The 17626-nt window shown below is 38.0% G+C and overlaps 1 protein-coding gene and 1 long non-coding RNA gene across 8 annotated transcripts in view; one reads left to right on the forward strand and one right to left on the reverse strand.

Moving 5' to 3' along the window:
• Positions 1–17626, reverse strand: part of MACROD2 (mono-ADP ribosylhydrolase 2) — a 2104525-nt gene that overhangs the window by 1206477 nt on the left and 880422 nt on the right. The gene's annotated exons all lie outside the window — the stretch shown is intronic.
• Positions 4891–7740, forward strand: LOC129474210 (uncharacterized). Its single transcript, XR_008654486.2, has 2 exons — positions 4891–5564; positions 7041–7740. It is a non-coding gene; the product is annotated as an uncharacterized lncRNA (long non-coding RNA).

A 17626-nucleotide genomic window follows, 5' to 3' on the forward strand; every position in this document is an offset into this window, starting at 1 on the left:
AATTACATTTGATCAAAGGCAACATGATTAGGTGGCTGAAATTGTGTACACAGAGGGGTCAGGACGCATAAAAAAGAGCGAGGCTCAAGCATCTTTAATGAAACTAAGTATGTTTCACGTAATACAATGGATCATGATAAATTTAACACAAAGCCATGTAAAGTGCAATGGAATCTTTATAACTCTTCTGAAATCTTTCTTAAATAACAAGCTGCATTTTATTTTAGGCTTAGAAATAACAACATTTTAAAATGTTAAGGGTTCTCTTTACAAGATAATCGCTTAGAAATATGATATTTCTATTTAACTATATACTATCTGTTGAGATTACTTATTATTTTAGATGCCTATAACTAATCTAGTCAGTGGACTATAAAAGACATACCATAAGAGATAACATCTTTAAAAATATTTTCATGTTCTTATATGAGAATTTAGTCTCTTTTCATGCTATCGAGGTAAATTAAAGCTTGTAAGAGATACAAAGATATTAACGTAATAGTCTTACAATAAGCCATTGTATGCCAGTCAAACCAAGAGATAAGAATTGAGCTGTGCCTTATTAAAAAAAAAAAAAAAAAACTTGGTAGGATCACTAAAATTCTGAATTCTTCCCCAACTGACTTATTATATTAAGTAAGAAAGGTTATGTTGTTTTGTTGGACTATTGAGTATAATACTGTTTGGACAGATTCAGTGGAAAATTATGATGCTGTCAGATCAGAGATAAATTTACCATGAAACAATGGAGCTTAAGCTTCAATACCCTTCCCCTGCCAGGCCCCTTTTAAAGACTTGGATGGGGTCCTAGCAATGTGTTCATATGGTCATATTTTTTTAATTAGCAAAAGTGAGAAATCTATAGTAACAAGCTAGTTAATGAAGACAGCCAGTTCCAAAGTATTTAAGATTAGTCCCTGCACCAGAAATTTTGAGATGCTCTAAAATCTTGCAGTTCATCGAGAAAGAAGCCTAAAGAAGTCTTCCCAAGTTTAACCACAATTCTAAAAATGTACACATTATTATCAATAGAGAGTTATAAAATGGAGAAAAACCTTTCTCAACTGTTAATACTTTTTGAAAATTCCATCACCTTACAGGAAAGACTGAATTTAAATAACCACTTTATACCTAATTTTATATTGTACATTTGTCTTTTTCTTTTTTTTTTGAGACGGAGTCTCCCTCTCTCACCCAGGCTGGAGTGCAGTGGTGCGATCTTGGCTCACTGCAAGCTCCGTCTCCCAGGTTCACGCCATTCTCCTGCCTCAGCCTCCCGAATAGCTGGGACTACAGGCGCCCACCACCATGCCCGGCTAATTTTCTGTATTTCTAGTAGAGACGGGGTTTCACCGTGTTAGCCAGGATGGTCTCCATCTCCTGGCCTTGTGATCCACCCGCCTCGGCCTCCCAAAGTGCTAGGATTACAGGCGTGAGCCACCACACCCAGCCCATTTGTCTTTTTCTTAAAGAGAGCTCACCTTAGTGTTGTTTTAGTCCCCACAAAACCTGCATTCTTTCCTGCATTGGACACAGATGTTTACTTTTGAGTGACAAGCTTAAGGTTTTTGTTTTTGTTTTTTAATGAACTTTGTAGTGTAAAATACAATCTATTTTATTTCCATTACATCAAGAGATAGCATAAGCCCAAGATGCGGCATAATTAAACATAAACTATCCTAGAATCAAAGTAGACAGCTCACCAAACCATGCTTAGTAGGACATTCCATGCGTTAAGTCCAGTTCTATTAGCTACCAGTATTCTATGAGTCATTGATTAAGTATACTAATACAGTTATAGAAAAACTATTCTTACAAAGCTATGTAATTAACAAGGCTCCCAGATCCCATTTTTTATAAAGCAAATTCAAGAACAAGCATTCAGTAGTCACTAATTATTGCACTTCTCACCGCAGTTTCTAATTTTTCTAACGATGGAACAGGCTGTTCTTTTTATGTAAAGGGGAATCCTACTTATCTAACCACAGCTTTCTCCTGGTGAAGACAGAGGTGCTAGAAAGCTATCGACATTCTCTGATTGGTGCCTCCCTGAAGTCACAGACAAAAATCAGGGTAATGATGGGGTTGAAAGTGTCCTGGGGTCATGGAGCAGGTTAAAACTAAATGGCCTGCAGAAATACTAAGCCCCTAATGGTGACCTAATTGCCCCAGGATTCCAGCCAAATGAACAAACTGCCCACCTGCCTTAACAGACACAAAATACACCCAAATCTAACTAAAATACACTCATATTAAATAGGGTCCATGTAATTATAGTTACGTTTAATGGTTCCTCTTACATTTCCTTATTACTCGTTAAATTCTTGTTACTTTTCCCACTTCCAGCACCAAAAAAAAAAAAAAAAAAAAAAAAGCTTGTGTATATTTTTCCTTATAGATGTCAAATAAAATCTTATAAGCAAATACTTGGCCACCACCACAGTGCTTTCAGGCACTCACTTCTCAGAAGCTCTTCTCATGTAAGCCATCATAACTCTATCAATGCAGCATACTCATTTCTTAAGGCATTTAATAACGAAAAGAGGAGAAAAAAAGAAAAGTATTACTGGAAAACTGAAACCGAAAGGTGACCTAAGAATGGGTTGTGACAGCAAATAATCACTGGCTGTCTCTATTTCTCTTTATTGCCTTTCTTCTTTTTTTTTCTCCTTACTTTGACTTTATACAGCTTTGTCTTCTACCTCCAGACTCCACCCTATTTTTAAAACGTCTATGAACATCTTAACTTAGACAGGAAGATGGGCCATGAAAGCATTTCCAGTCAACCAGAAAGAACCCAGGAAGCACCTATGCAACCTAACTCTTCCCCACCCCTTTTGTTAGTGAATTCAGTCACTAACAAAAGCAAGTTTCACCTGCCCTCTTCAAACCCACTTCCTCTGGCCTAATTCAGGTCAAAGTTTCTTATCTAGACTGTTGCTTTATATGTCACAAACTTGCTTCTCTATCCCCATTTACACACACACACACACACACACACACACTGTTCACACCTTAGTCAGAATAATCTCTGTAAAGAATGAAAACAGTGAAGCTGCTTCCTATTAAAATACTATAGAATTTCCCCATTATCTACAGAATAAGATCTGAGTGCCAAGTGTGACATGTAAGTCCTTCCATGACTAGGCCCTTCACCCATTCCTACACGGCAACAACATTCATCAGACTACAGTGAAGGGCTACTTTTGCTTCTTGCTTCCCCAAAAGATTATGTTTCTTGAGGACAGCAACATCTTTGAAACATGTTGTAGACTCTGAGCCACAGCGGGTCTTCACACAGAGTACCTAGGGATAAGTTTGTTGAACAGAATGAAACAGAATTAACCATGGCCCATAAATGGGCATGGGTGGTTTCCCAACCTAAGGCATTATGAATGTTAAGCCACGAAAGCAAATTTCTGCAGAAAATTTGCTTCCAACTGGACTAGTATGATTTCCCATTGCCCCCTAGTCCTATGCCCCAGATCAGGCTGACACACAAACGTGCAGGGGTCCTGTGACTTGATACTAAAGTGTGGCCTCATGCTGGCATCCTCAGAACGAAAGCTCTGTCACAGAGCCACCTAAGGGGCCTGCTCCCATATCAGATGTTACCAGAGGCTCTCCAAAATGAGGATCCTACCTGGGCTTGTGAGTGTGGAAAACTGGTAACACTGTATTCCCTCTTTCCTCTGCTACTAAACTTCTTGAAACAGTGATCAACTTTCATGTCACCCTCTTCCCCTTTTACTTCATCCTTTGCCCACTGCAATTTTTCCCACGCTCTATGCCTTACCATCACTCTAATGAAACTATTCTTTCTACAGTCACCAGTGACCCCCAGATCAAGAAGACTTGTGGGGTCCTTTTATCTCTGTGTATCTTTCTCTCTGAAACGGACTACTATGGGGACCCCTTTGATTTTCTGCACTGTTGTACCTTGGTTTCTTAGCCACCTCGCTGTCCAAGATGATCTCACATTGGCCAGACTGCTCTTTCCCTGTCTCCTTAGCTGGCTCCTGCGCCTCCTCCTCCCGCCTGCTCCCATCCCTCATGGAGTGTTCCAGAGGGCTCACTTTCAGATGCTCTTCCCAATCTCTGCTCTCCCCTTGGAAGTCTCATCCATCCTGTCCTTAAAGCTTAAATTTCCTCTTTCATGCATGACTCTCTGACGTGTCCCCTCTGTCTGGCCACCTTTTGAGATGACACCTGTCTTTCAAGGTCCATTACCATGCCACCTTCTCTATGAAATGCCTTATTACTGGCTCCTCCGTAGCACCAAGAAAGCTCTGTGAGATGGCTGGTATACAGCATGGGTTCAAGTCCTGGCTTTACTTACCAGATGTGCTGCTTTACGACACTGTTTTGTTTTCTGTGAAATGGGAATAATTATATCTTAAAATAGGGTTGTTATGAGGGGCAAACAAGACTTTGTATGAAGAGTACAATTTTTTATTTATTTATACTTACATGATAGCACTTGTCACATTTTATCCTAGACCCATGTATATCTTTGTGTACATGAACTTCATGCCAACTTAATTAAGGGCAATCTTTTTTTTCCACGTTCATCTTAGTATCCCTGTAGCTCCTAAGACAGTATTGTGTTTCACATGTGAAACTCTAAATAAATGTTGGTTGAATCAAATTAACCCTAGAATAGTTTATCTAAAGAGATAATTTTCTCTCTCCATGGAAACCATCTACCAAGAATTTTCAACTTTAATAAGCTGACCTGTAAACAGGGTGAGAGGAGATTAAATAGAATTTGGTAAAATCTTCCTGATGCTCTTGAAACTGTCCTCATATTCCATTGTAATTGTTCTGTGCTGGGGACCAAAATTCATTAGCAACTAAACTGATCTTATCTCCCTTGAGGTTACAAATGAAAGAGGACAGTTAACTTGTTATGTGGTGTCCAGCCTCCAGTATCAGTGGCTCTCCAGGAAGAATGAAATCAAAATGTTCAAGAATTTTGAAAACCAAAAAATTCACCTGTGTAGTCTTAAAAAGTAATTCATAAAAGGTAAGTGATTCTTTTTAACTCTTTCCCTCAATGACAACTTACTTTGTGTATTTTTATTTCCAAAGACATACCCACTTCTTTTCCTAGACAGAAGGCCAAAAAAAATAATAATAATATGAGGCCTTATTTTTTAATAGCAAAAGGTACGTCCTACCACAACACAACAATTCAGGACTGTAATGTCATTGCTATGGTTAAAAAAAAAAATTAGAAGTTGCAAAATCTGGCCTCAAATCTTCCTCCCACAGCTATTCATCACTCTCTAAAACACTTATTATCTTTTTTATATATTATAATTGCCTTTGACATTTATGTCACCTTTTCCTATGTTGAGGCTTCTTTTACATCAACATTTTCAAATTATAATATTTACCAGTCCGTTGTCTTCCATTCTGACTAATAAGACATCTCTATCTCGTTATACACCTAATTCCAACTAAGATAACACATTCTGCTGTGTGGAGTAAGCTCTTTGATACTTTGAATTATTTAGAGGTACCAGTGGCATCTAAGACCGGAATATTTGGAAACCTAACCCGTAAGTGTGGGGTGTTCTGGATTTCCCATCTCTCTTTCATTAGGGAGAGGACTAAACAGCTCCTAAATGGTATATGGGTGAAAATTAAACACTCTAGTTGAAGCATCTGTGATACAACAGTGGCAAACAAATCTCAAATATTTAATACTAGTTGCAGGTAGAATCTTTTTTTCACTTGAAGGAAGTCAGCATGTGTACATTTCCCGTTAATTGTGTGAAGCTCTGATATTCCCTGAGAGAGAATGGGTAAATTGGCCCTGTACCACCTCAACTGATTTTCATTTTTTCCATTTCAAAGTCCATTTGCATATCTTTATGAACATTCCTCAGAATGTTTCATACTTTATTAGGCTGGGTTTTAGAATTGTTGTAGAGCTTCTAATCACCCATATATTGATGGTATGAGATGTTCATCTTCCAGTCTTATCTTCGTGCTTTTTGTTTTCCAGCTAAACAAGTTGCAAGCAGAATTTCAGCATCCTAGATGACCCCCAGAGCTTTTAAACTTTTAAACTATGGCTCTCCATCCTACGTTATTTTGGCCACAAGTATTGAGATTTCATTAAGTCATTGTGATCTGTAACAATCCTAACCTGCAGGAATCCAATAGAGAAACATACTTAATCTTTGGTAGATTTTTCGGTGGAGTGATTGAAGTAATAGATCTCTTCAGGTGTAGGAGAAGATTCAGTTTCAATAGCTTTCTTGCATCCAAATTTGCTATGATGAAACACAAATGCCAGGGTAAGGATTAGGAACCTATTTTTATTGGGATATTTATCTGCTACAGTCTGCTCTTGCTCTTTAGATGTGAGAGGTACTACTTATCTATGTATTCATTTTGAGACAAAGTCTTGCCCTGTCACCCAGTTTGGAGTGCACTGGCACAATCTCAGCTCACTGCAACCTCCACCTCCCAGGTTCAAGCGATTCTCCTGCCTCAGCCTCCCGAGTGGCTGGGATTACAGGCGCCCTCCACCACACTCGGCTAATTTTTTGTATTTTTAGTAGAGATGGGGTTTCACCGTGTTGGCCAGGCTGGTTTTGAACACCTGACCTCAAGTGATCACCTGTCTCGGCCTCCCAAAGTGCTAGGATTACAGGCATGAGCCACTGTGCCTGGCTGAGAGAGGGCTTGAGGAATGACATCACGTAATGCTTGGTAGGCCTAGACTTCACTCCCTACTGCCGCAAGACAGCCCAGCACACCGAAGTTAGAGTTGCAACATCAACACACCTTTAATTCAAGGATATCAATTTAGGCACAGAAGATATTTTCACATTCTAGCAATAAAGCAATCGTGAGGTGAGGGGTAGAACCTGAATAAAGTTGGTGGAATAAAATGTACATGACAAGCATGATTAGCTGGGAAGAAACAGACCTGAAGTGGCTGAATATTTCATCAATTTAAAGATGCCCATGTTTTCACATCTTAACATCTAATTGAAAGCTGAAGATAGGCTTCGATTTTGCAGGTCTATTCAAAAGGTCAGAGCACCTAACTGTGCCAAAGAGGGCTAACCAGAAAAGAGTCAGCCAACATGTTTATCTCACTTGCCAACTCCAGTCAAGAGGTGGGGGCTGCCTGGGTCAATGAACAGTACTGAAAAGAATTCCGAGGCTGTGTCTCAGTGAGATAGAATGCTGTTCCTGTGAGAAAAATGCCACGACTGATAAGTGATGTCTGCCGGAGGATGTGGAGTATCCATGTGACTGCCATGAATTTGCCATCCTCGGCCCAGGCTGCCCTAATTAGACGGCACAACCTCAGGTACACAAACTCTCCCAAGAGGTAAACAGTTTGCCTTCAAGATGAAAATCTGATTATATAATCTACCCATAAAATTAATAACCATTATTTTTAAAAGGGGATTGTCAGCTCCCAAGAAATGCCTCTCTAGGTAGAATTTTAGTAATATATTTATTTGCATGAATATATCCAAATTATTAAGATTTTAACAAGCAGCACTCACCACTTTTCAAATGGTCAATAACTATAGGTGCTTGCTATATCAGACAGTACAAGCTTAGAGTCAAATGAACGTGGATTCAAATTCTGGCCCTGATTTTACTTGTCATGCACTTGCTCTAAATCTGTTTCATTATGTTAAAAATTACTATCTCCAGATATTGTGAGAATTAAATAAAAACAGCATACTCAAAGCAAAAAAAAAAGAGCAAGGGCCAACTTTCTCTCTCATATTACTCTCTGTTTTATAAACTCAGAGGATGCCCTGAGAAGATCTAAAAAGACAGAAAACACTAGCTATTCCTACAGGATAACTAGGGAGACAGATACAGTTTTACAAATAGGCTATGATATCCAAGGGTATATGTATGCAGAAGTATATTTGACAGTGGATGCGTACAAGTTCTTTATGTAAGCCCTAGGAAGTCCAGTAAGTGAATGAGTACAGTGTTGTATAACAAGCTATAGGGAAGAATTGCTTCACCTACATTAGTAATCTTATTAAAGTATCCATCAATTTTAATTTCACTCCAGTTAGAGAAAGTAAAAGCTCTGGTCTTAGATACATCTCTTGTATTTCATCTGTAGTGAGAAGAAAGAACACTCTTCATTGGCAATTATCGAATTATTTTTTGAATAGCATTTTTCCACATTCAGCTCCCTATCTTCTTGCATAAGGATGATATTCCCTAAGAATAGAATTTAGTGATAAATGCTTCTAAGGAAGCCACAGAGTCCCTGGAGCTCATTAATCCTGCAACCTTCTGTGAGCTGCTGGCCTGAAATGGTTGGAGTTCACTTTAAACTGGACTGAATTTCAAAGCAAAGGGCTCTGAGGTGGCCAACAGCTCATTAATTCAGAGTGTAATACGGTGACAGAAGAATTGTTTTAAATGTACAATCTAAAACTATTTAAATTCACATTATAATTATAAGCAAAAAGTATGCACTTCAAAATTGAAATCTGGATATGTAATCTACCGATAAAACTAATGAACAATTTTTTTTAAGGGGGGGACTGTCATCTTACCAAGAAATGCTAATCATTCTACTTTTTGAAGTGTGCCTAATTTGCATCACAAACATTATTATGAAAATTCAACATTATGCTTCTGTGTATTGCATTGTACTGCTCTGCTGAACATCAAAAAAAAAAAAAAAAAAACAGGCAACACTTCCTCAAAGTGAATAAAAATGGAATCAAAAATCATGATCAAAGATAACTTCAATTCCTTGTTAATTTTACCTTAATTCCACACCTGGGACAAGAAGACTTCTTCATACACTCTCTTTCCTGTAACAAATTCTCCAGCAAACTTAAGGTCGAAAACTAGATTCTCAAATGAAATAAATGCATAAATAAACATCAGTCCGATTTGGATAGCCTCTACCATAAATATGGCAGCACGTTTCTAAACTCATTAGAGTTCACTGTGAGAAAAACTCATTACACTCCCATTAGAATATGAGAATTAACTTTTAAAAATTAATGTTACAGAAGTAGTTTTACTCTTTCTTTAAAGTAACCAATAATAAAAGATACACTAGTACTTTTTTTTTTCTTTTGTCTAAAGATGAGAAGATAGTTGTTTCTTTCAGTGATATTCATGGTGAAAGATATTGTCTAAAGCATCTATGTGTACATAAGTTTCTTTATTTTTCTTTAAGCTGAAGCCATAATTTTTATAAAAATTGAAATAAGAAAATCAAGCATGGGTAATTTTAATTATTGTTAATTATTTTAGCTGAGGAATATGCCAAACGGTAATGAACATTTTTATAACTGAAATAAAATTTAATTAAAACCTAAAGTGCTTAAAAATTACATATTAAGGCCGGGTGCAGTGGCTCACGCCTGTAATCCCAGCACTTCGGGAGGCCGAAACGGGCTGATCACGAGGTCAGGAGATCAAGACTATCCCGGCTAACACGGCAAAACCCCGTCTCTACTAAAAATACAAAAAATTAGCCGGACGTGGTGATGGGCGCCTGTGTCCCAGCTACTCGGGAGGCTGAGGCAGGAGAGTGGGCGTGAACCCGGGAGGCAGAGCTTGCACTGAGCTGAGATCGCGCCACTGTGCTCCAGCCTGGGCGAGAGAGGGAGACACCGTCTCAAAAAAAAAAAAAAAAAAAAAAAAAAAAAAACATATTAAAAGGTGATGTGCATTTTCCTCTCAAAAAGTGTAAAGTCTACCTTATATATAATGAAATATATATTTAGTTTTCTAAAAAACTTCCAGCCAGACCAACATGGTGAAACCCCATCTCTACTAAAAATACAGAAAATTAGCCGGGCATGGTGGCATGCGCCTGTAATTCCACTACTCGGGAGGCTGAGGCACGAGAATCACTTGAACCCAGGAGGTGGAGGTTGCAGTGAGCCGAGATCGTCACTGCACTGCAGCCCGGGTGACAGTGTGAGACTCTGTCTCAAAAAAAAAAAAAAGTTGACATTTTAATGCAATTTTTTCTTAAACTGATAGTCTCTACCAAATATTTGTAATTACGAGTCTAATAATATCATGTTATATTTTTGACTACATCAAAAATACTTCTTTAAACTACATCAGAAATACTTTTTTTGACTACATCAGAAATACTTTGTGGCACTTGCTAGATGAAATAAATATTAGCCATAGAACACTTAAATATATTAAAAAAATACTCAAGTGTGGATTTGGCTTAGACTCAAAAAAACAAAAACTGTTTCAGTGATAAGTACTGCTGTGAAATTCTCAGGTTCTTGGTCAATTACATGGTGCCAAGTGTTTCTGCTATTATTATTCCTAAAAAATGCCGTTTGGGGGAAGGAACATTTTTAATGGCCCACAAGTCAGCCAAATCCGACTGCTTGTGACTCATTTCTATAGCCAACCTCTGTACCTCCTCTGACAGATGAAATTATTAAATTCTGCTTTGGGAAGGTATGGGGCACTCCTCTTGGTTGACGCAATGCTGTACTTTTTATTCCTGCTGAGTAAATAGCCTCAAGTCAAACTACTTGCCCTAACTAATGATCAAACATATCCTGGAATTTTGTACAAGAAATGCATTCTTCTCTCCTTTGAAGTGCATTGCTGGGAGAGTAATTGGGTTTGCTGGAGATTTTCCTTAGAACTGCAAAAGAATTTCTTGGCTAAGCATATAATCAAGCTACAGATTTTCTTTTTTTAATTATTAAATATCTGCTTGTGAGAGGGTGGACATTGAATAAACATGTGCCTCAAAAGAGTGTCAGAATGATATACTCCTGTCTTTTTGCTGACCAAGAAATTCTCAGTAATCTTGTGTTAAAAAATTCCATCAGAAGAATATATCATTGTGAAACATTTTGTTCAGCCATATAATCCTCTCTAGAAATACAACTGTGCCTCCAATATATTGATATCATTGTAACTAGGCTGTCAGGAATATACAAAGATGAATTTGACATAGAACCTGTCCTCAAAGAACTTACAAACTAGCAGGTTAGATATTATATAATTTTTTAAATTATACAAAAAAATCATAAAGTGAGGATGTGACAAGATTATGAAATAAATGTCACAAGGCATCACATGAGAGAGAAAGAGGTTGCTTTTGCTGGGGGTGGTTAGTAGAAGCTGTTCTATGGCCATTACCATTACATGAGCTAGATATTCAAGGATGGATGAGATTTCAACAGCTAGATTGTGGCTGGGAAGGCATTTAAGGCCATGGACAAAGGCAGAGAGGTAGACTGTGTCTAAGAAATAGAGAATAGCTCAATGTGACGGGAATATTAGAACAAGAAGAAGGGAGGTAAGTTTAAGAAGGCAGACAGGGCCAGAATGTAAAGAGCTTGAATCCACATATCACTCAGAAAATCCGCAGGGAAGGCTCCTCTTCTGTTAGAATTCCAGAAAGAATGTTCTACTGTTCCTTTTGATAGTTAGTTGCCTTGGATTGATTTATAGTAAGCATAAAGACCAGTTTGCCTAGGACACTATGTTTATGCCTTTCTTCTTGAAGTACCCCTTTTGTCTTAAAGTATCTGAGTTTATGCTAAAGTAGGAAAAAGAAAACACGAAGCATTATTTAGGTTGAGGTAGTCAGGGGACAGTTAGTGTTATGAAGAGATGCCCTTCTATCAACGTTTTTATTTTTATTTTTTACTTTTTGAGATGGAGTCGTGCTCTGTCACCAAGGCTGGAGTGCAGTGGTGCCATCTTGGCTCACTGCAACATCCATCTCCTGGGTTCAAGCAATTCTCCCGCCTCAGCCTCCTGAGTAGCTGGGATTATAAGTGTCTGCCACCACGCCTGGCTAATTTTTTTTGTATTTTTAGTAGAGATGAGGTTTCACCATGTTAGCCAGGCTGGTCTCAAACTCCTCACCTCAAGTGATCCACCCTCCACGGCCTCCCAAAGTGCTGGGACTATCAACTTTTTTGAACCAGTACTTTGCCACCCAGACTACTGGATTTTGAAGAAAAAAAAATTATCCTACTATGAAAAGAATGTGGAATGTTGAGATCCTCAGGCCATGGCAGGAGAGACATTTTTAGCTCCTAGTACAAGAAAAACTCATAATCAGTGTGAGTGAACCATGAGGTGGAAAGCCAGGGTAGTCTCAGATATGTACTGAGATATCTATGTGAGAGAAGAAGCATAAGAGGCAAAGCGTACTAAAGGAGGCAGGACAGCTTGGTGATGGTGGAAGTAGTGCTAATGGCAGTACCAATTGCACCAGATGACCACACGGGTGTAGGGCTTGAAAAGTATTTGGCAGGTTGAAAGCATCAGAACATAGGGCTGTAAGTTAAGGCTGAAAGAGAAACAACTACTGCAAAGAAAGGAACTTGTACAAACAAGAATATACATTAAAAGTACAGTCTCATGGCAAAGGAGTTAACAAGAGTGGGCAAATAGAAGCCAGCTTGGGCCAAATGTAAGAAATGAAGTTAGTAGCTCTTTGAAATATGCCCAAGAAAACAAAAGTTCTCAGGAAGAAAAGTCAAAAAGAAAGGAGGTAAACAAAAGCGAGGCAGTGTTTACCAGGTGCCTTTATACGAAAATAAAAATAAATTCGTGAACAAATCTAAACTCCTGTAGCACACTTAAGAGAATGTATTGAGGTTAGTTTTCAGTCCATCAACAGGACAGACTTAATTTACCTGCCTTGCTCACCTAGTGGAAAAGTAAGAAGAGAAAAATAAAGTGACATTAATAATCTATAATTGCCACATGTATGCATTCTCTTAGTAAAATGTATTTTGAGCATATCCCAAGATATATATTTTTATTCATCAATTATATGCATATACCACTGTATGAGTAAAGTATATTATAAAATATATGCAAACATGCAGATTTAGAAGGATGAGAAAAATAAATTTATAGAAAAGCTCTAATATTTTCTTCAGAGGCCATTAAGTTAGATAATGGCTTTCTTTCCTAGCCCCAGTCATAACACAAAGAGCCTAGACATTATATTCTGGAGGCAGAAAAAAAAAAAAAAAAAAAAAAAAGTGGATGAACATGAAATGAGATGATCAGATAGTTGTTTTATAAAAATTAAGCCAGGGAATAAGAGTTGGGGATGGTAGGAAGGGAGCTAGCAGACCAGAAGATGGAGAGACAGCCACATTGACAGCCAGGATGTGAAATGATAAAAGACCTGAATTTTTGTTTATGGTATAAATGGAGAGAGAGTGGCACATACACTCTGGGATTTGAACCTTATAGAAAACAACTATGAAAGTGCACCCTCTGAAGACAGGAAATAAAGCCCAAGTTTGACTGCAGATATGTCTCCTGGAAATGACTCCTAGAGTTCATTTTCTTTTCTGATTGAATATTGGACTCTATTGTTTCACTGAAGACTTCAGTGTACTATGGATGGCATTTCAAGTGCTACTGATTTTCCTATACCTGAATGAAAAAAATGAATCCAAAACCAAACTTATTGTAGAGATAAAAAAGATTAGTGTGGAAAGCCAAAGAACATCAAAAATGTCTCAACAATTGTAGGGTATCATTTTCTACTTTAATTGCACACAAATATCTGCTTTGAGTCTAAAAAGCTATCCATCAGTGTTCTCTTTAAAGCTATTATATCTGCCTTAGTAATAAAACATTACAAAGCCTAATAACATACACTTTATATTTCCCCAGATATACTGTAAACAGAACAGAAAAGAGTATCACTATAAATAATTTTTAATAAAGACAGGTCTCAATTTTAAGAAAACACCTCTACATGTAAGTGTTTCAGTGAAATATTCAGGACTAAAGATTCCTGCTCTGGGGAAACTTCAGAAAAAAGGTACTGCTATGGTTTGAATGTCCCCTCCAAAATTCATGTTGAAATTTAATTGTCATTGTGATCTTGAGAGGTGGGACCTCTAAGAGGTGATTAGGTCAGGGGGCAGCACACTCCTGAATGGATGAAGGCTGTTATCATGAGAGTGGGTTTGTTATTGCAGAAGTGGGACAGCTATAAAAGAAGGGAGTCAGGCCATGTTTCCTCTCTCTTGAGAACAGTTGGTCTCGCCATGCGATGCCTTCAATCATGCTATGATGCAGCAAGAAGGCACTCACCAGATGCAGCCTCTTAATTTTGGACTTCCCAGCCTCTAGACTCGTGAATAAACCAACCAACAAACAAACAAAAATCCTCTTTTCTTTGTAAGTTACGTAGTTGGTGGTATTCTGTTATACAGCAGCAGAAAATGGACAAAGACAGGTACTTATAAAAAAATCACTAAGAATGTCTTAATGTCTAAATGGGGTGGGAAAGGGGGAATGACATGGTCTCTACTCTATAGTACTCTACCCAAAATAAAAGTCTTAAAACCAGTCTTAGTATAAGTAATACCAAGGTCATAGAATATTTCTTTATTACCCAAAATATGCAATTCCTTTTGTGGTGCATTACCACCTTATAAGTGATAGGTAATAAAACAAAACTCAAGTTTACTTATAATAATGTCATTTTAGCTTTCATTTACAACATTGCTTTGCAGTAACTGCCTTGATGAAGGATATTCAAGCTGAAATTCAGTAGAACAGCAAGACACTTCTATCTGATCACCTACAAAAGCTGCATTGTAATGTCATTCAAATATATTGTATGTGGCAAGGGCTGCCTTTCTACATTCTTTTTTTTTCCTGAAAACATCTACTTGAAAGGTAATCTCAGGTAGTCTCCAACACTGTAAGCTAAGGTTTTGAAAGTTAGGGGAAATATTTCAAAGATCCATTACTTCTTTATCATTTCCATGACAGTGAAGACGGTGGGGTTTCCCCTTGCCCCTCACATCAGTGGAAAGTTTCTATTAGAACAAATTACGAAGTAATTAGTTCATTCACTCAATCTACATTAATGAGGGAATTTTTCAATCAAAACCTCTGATTTGATTGTCAGAGAAACTCTCAGAGGAATGCCTACTTAATTTCTTTTCTTCATTATTTTATCTATGTGATAAAGTTATCTTATAGAACATCAGTCATTTAACTATAACTGAGTTCTCTATTTTCACAATTGTTTAAATGCACAGAGATATCAATGGGAATATTTCTCATATTGGTCAAAGGAAAATATTTAGAGTGTAAGCAATAAAAAAAATTAACATTAAAATATGTTATTTTTTACACTCTTAGAGTTATTCTTAGTTTTGACCTAAAATTTACAAATACATTTTTTGAAATAATAACACTCGTTTCATTTCATGCAGTAAAAGTTAAGTATTATTATGGAACATCTGATGAAGACAAATCACTCTGGCTTATTTCACAGTGCAGTGTCCTCATACTAGCCCCGTACTCTTTAAGCCAAATTCCATTCTTCATCCTGAAACCTATCAGAATCATGATAAAATATTATAGAACACTGTGGTGAGCTTTCAGATGAGAGCAAAGAGTAAAGTGAAAAAGGCTTCTTATGTTCCTGAAATGACCTTTCTTTGAAAGAACCTGTCAACCTTTCCAATGAGAGAACACCTATATTTTTAGGGCCAGTTTAAATCAACCTTTCTCTTTTTCTTTTAGTTTTAATGTATGTTGTTCTGGCTGATAAGAGTATTGATTATAGTCTCCCAAGTCTCTCTGGACACAAATGAACAAGTACCTATAGAGGAAAACCCTCCAAGAACACCAGGAGGCTGGGCATGGGGGCTCATGCCTGTAATCTCAGCACTTTGAGAGGCTGAGGAGGGAGGATTGTTTGAGTCCAAGAGTCCAAGACCAGCCTGGGCAACATGGCAAGACCTTTTCCCTACTGGAAAAAAAGAACAGCAGAAAATTATTTTGAGCTTGATCAATTTACTCTTTCAGGAAGCCAGTTTGAGATGGAGATTCTGGCCAGGCGCAGTGGCTCATGCTTTTAATCCCAGCACTTTGGGAGTTCAAGATGGACAGATCACTAGAGGCCAGGAGTTCAAGCCCAGCCTGGCCCACATGGTGAAACCCCGTCTCTAGTAAAAATACAAAAATTAGCCAGCCATGGTGGCAGGCACCTGTAGCCCCAGCTGCTTGGGAGGCTGAGGCAGAATTGCTTGAACCTGAGAGGCAGAGGTTGCAGCGAGCAGAGATAGTACCACTGCACTCCAGCCTGGGCGACAAGAGTGAAACTCCATCTCAAAAAAGAAAAAAAAAAAAAAAAAACATGGAGACTCTAAAAGATGTTTTATATACTAGTGGCAAGTAGAAGGATGAGTAACAAACATCCCTGACAACAAAGGAAGAGGGAAGAAACATTTTTACCATTTTCATCATCCCTTTCAATTTGAGAAAGTGGAGAACAAAAGGTGTCTGGTAGTTTGAAGATTCAGCAGTAGAATATTGAGAATTTCTGGTAAAACCTAATCTAAAATTTTATAAAATTCCTGCTTATACCTATAATCAGAATTCAGCAGTGTTGGTGAAGTTGGGGAGGGGGCTCTCTCTTTCCTAATATCCAAAAATCAATTCTCCTCTTCCAAATAAAAGTTTTACCCAAATACTGGCCATCTGATCAATGTCCACCAGTAGCATGTTAAATGGTCAATGCCTCCAAATCACTGTCAATTCTGGGGACATACTCAGAGATAACTATAAGGGACTGGAGCAAAAATTACTTAGGAACCAATTTGGAGCCCCACCATGCCATGATAAACATTATTTTATGGGAAATGGGAAACCTCAAGTGACCCAGTCCATATAACTTGCATGTGTGTGTCAACTGGAGATGGGCCAACAGCCATGACAAAGATCATGTTGCTTTGTCTTACATGCTGGTATTCCAAAGCAATGTAATTTAAGACAAAAGCTGCTTTTCCAATGTCCACAAAGTACTCAGCTTAAATCAAATTCTTTCATGCGATCTCTCATTCCATCAGACTTGTGTTTTAAAGTATTAAGAAGCTAAAAGGAGTTCAAAATCACAAAGGGAAATGCAAATCAATCTACAACAAATCACCTAACAGGTGCCCTGGAAGAGAATTTTATTGCTACTGACATTGGCCACTTACTTATCACTGATGCTGTCTTCTTTATGGATAATATGCACTTCTCCCCCTCACAACTTGGAGTCACATGGAGGAAAACATAGCCCAAACGACCCCTACACTGCTTCAACGATAAATGCCTTGAAATGACTAAACGTTCCCAAGGTCATTAGGCCAGGAGATGGGTTCTTCTGTTTCAAGATAGCTTTCTTCCTGACCCACAGCATATGGCTTCTATTACTGCCAGACCATGACCACAAAGACATTTCAAATCCCTGTGAAAAATGTGATTCTATGTCTCCTGCTCAGTTGTGTGTCATAAAGGACAGTTGAAGTTCTGGGGAGCGAAGGGGAGGCGGCAAAGGGTGGGAGTAGGGATTTAATCTACGCCATCCCTTTATATGAGATGACTAAGTTTGTAACAGAAACCTTCTCACTTCTGGTTTCTCTCTTTTATCTTACAAACCACTTAATGCTCACAAGGGACAGTGAACACACTTCAGTGTATCATGTTTAAGCTCTCCAAAGATGTGAAACAGCTTTATCAAGGGTGACAGCTCTGCCATTTGCTAATCTGCTTTTCAAAATTTATTTTTTTAAAAAGAGATAAAAGTAAATTTATGCTATTTAATCTGCATTAACACAGC

This window comes from Symphalangus syndactylus, chromosome 24 (genome assembly GCF_028878055.3).
Source record: "Symphalangus syndactylus isolate Jambi chromosome 24, NHGRI_mSymSyn1-v2.1_pri, whole genome shotgun sequence".
In the NCBI taxonomy this organism is placed as follows: domain Eukaryota; kingdom Metazoa; phylum Chordata; class Mammalia; order Primates; family Hylobatidae; genus Symphalangus; species Symphalangus syndactylus.